This window comes from Micromesistius poutassou (genome assembly GCF_964030765.1).
Source record: "Micromesistius poutassou genome assembly, chromosome: 1".
In the NCBI taxonomy this organism is placed as follows: Eukaryota; Metazoa; Chordata; class Actinopteri; order Gadiformes; family Gadidae; genus Micromesistius; species Micromesistius poutassou.
The window spans coordinates 30,254,194-30,256,864 of NC_140271.1; positions in this window are offsets into that span (position 1 = coordinate 30,254,194).

The following is a 2,671-nucleotide window of genomic DNA, read 5'->3' on the forward strand; positions in this document are numbered from 1 at the left end:
CATCTTTCTGTCATTAATTTTACCATACATTTCCATCATTTTTTCATTGAATATGTTTGGGCAGGATCCTGGTGTTCTATAAATACAACTTAGCATTATGTCTTTTTCAGCATCTATTTCTATAGATACATTCCATGATATTTTCGATTGTGGTTGACATTTTAATTTAAATCAGTGTGCAACCCCTCCTCCCATTTTGTTTTTTTTGTTGGTGGTGAATAGTCTGTAACCCTCTAATTCCACATCTTTCCCCTTCTCATCATTAAGCCAAGTTTCAGATACAGCAATTACACTAAACATGTCATATTGTCTCAGGTAGTCCTTGATTTTTGCAAAATTGTTAGACTTCTGCTGTTAAAGTGTATTAATGACAATGTTCCCTCCATAATAACATTACTTTTAAATTGCTCTTCTGTATAATACTCACAGTTACAGTTGTTATTGTTGTAGAGATGGTTCTCAGGATCAATGTAATTTTCCATTTTGTGTGTTTTATGTTCTGTGTAAATGTTTTCAAGTTCAGCTCCTCAAATTGAACATGCCCATGAAGGCTGCTGCCTGTATGTTCCAATAGTCGTGTTTCTCCAAAGTCATCATCATGCATGTCTCTAAATGGTAGGGAGTAATCCATATCTTGTCCTCTCATGTCATTCAAAGTCTGTTCATGTAATTCCATCAAAATTGTTTTGGTCATACAAGTGATTCCACCCAGTGTTCCATGGTTTCAGCAAACTGTTCATCTGTATTTGTCCAGGTCTTTGAGCTCCTTTACCATGATAACTTTTGCTTCTTCGGGTGACCCATTTGTCTTTATCCATACTTTACAGTTCCTTGTCCACGTAGCTTGTATCTTATTTAGCTTTTTTAGGATTCTCGCATGCCTTGCAGTGTCTGCATTTTTCTTCGTTAGGTGGTCATTTAGGAACACATTTGTCCTCCGCAGCTTCCTGGCCTGGCTCAGTAGTTGGGCTTTGGCTTTTCTGTTAACAAAGTGTATTATGATGATCAGTTTGGTTCAGTCTACTTCAGATTGATGTGGAAGTGGAAGGACCAGAGACGTCGGAGAACCCGACGCAGTCGTTTGAGATTCATAATATCGTCTGGAGACACACACATATTTTGGCCGTGATAATATATATTATATGATATATGTATACTATCTATGTATACTATGATATTATTTAGATATAGAGCTCCAGGACTCCCGCCGGAGCACCCGGAGTGTTCTAGAATATTTACAGAACACGGCCAAAAGCTGTGTGCGCCTCGACATTGCGATACATCCACTGTAAACACGAGCGTATGGTACTGTGGCCGCAATCTGCTCAGGGCCACACCCCCACCCTCCACCTTGACCCGCCTCTAAAAAATGTCACATTTGTGGAGCGCTCATTGTGGGACTGGCTCGTAGTGGCTCTAATTCTGCACCAAGGCTGAATTTCTTGAACTGTATTAGGGGCCCACTAACAGCTATTGATGGGCAAAACAACCCAATGAGCACGACACATGATAGAAACACACCATACAAGGCACACACATCACACCGTTAACCCTTATCTGCACCAACACATGAGTAACCGACCATCCTCCAGATCAAGGCCCAAAACCGGAGGCAGGAGGACACGATTAAGCGCAACACATGAAGGGGGGGATCAAGAAACATATTACCGGACATGGTTAACCCGCATATCAAAAAGACACACCACATAAAACCTAAACATCACGTCGTTAATCCTTGTTTAAACCAACACAGGAATGACTGGCCATCCTCCAGATCGAGGCCCGAATCAGGAGGCCAGTCATTAAACTCAGAACAATGCACCACACACTCACAGACCCTGGAGCCAGTCTACTGATAACATAGCACCCATAACTCCCAAGATATTCCTTGGGAACCCATCGCACCTGGTCAGAAGGAACACTGAGCACTCATAAATTGTATCAGTGACCAGAGACTCAAGGTCAAGATGTGCGCTCAGAGACACACACAAACACCTACCTTAAGCACACACACCTCGTTAGGAGGAGAAACACAGCATAAGACTATACCACACAGATCATCCCCGACTCTTCTGAAGCAGAACTTCCAAGGAGGCGAAGCTCCAGACGACCTCAGCGCTGATAGGGACTTAGAAATATTCGATCTCTCACGCTTTATGTACCTGTATCACTGTTACCATTTTACTCAATAAATCCGAGGCCCTCGTGCTGATAGCATTTATCACCTCTCCGTCTCATTTTCTCTGGTCAAGTAGCTAGACAGACTGATTTTTCCCAACACTATATAAAAGCATTCATAAAGTAGCATGCCATGGGACCTTTAATATAGGATAGTATTCTGAAAGCCTATTTCCTAGAATATTTCATTCATGAGTGCGTGCGACTATAGCCGTTTCTCAATACCAAGTACGCGGACTACGTTCTCGCGGACTTGGAAGTACGTACTTGGCAAGTCCGGACTTTCAAGTACAGACTTCCGAGAACGCACCTGCAATTGGAACAGCAGCGGACTCGATGATGCATTCTGGGATATTTAACGGTCCCAAGTCCACACGAGTCACCTTCGATCCATCCTCGGTAGAACGGCCTCATCGAGAACGCATCGAGAACACTTCCAGGTTTTACGACAGTACTCGCGTACTTGGAATTGGAACAGTGCTTGGGCTACCAC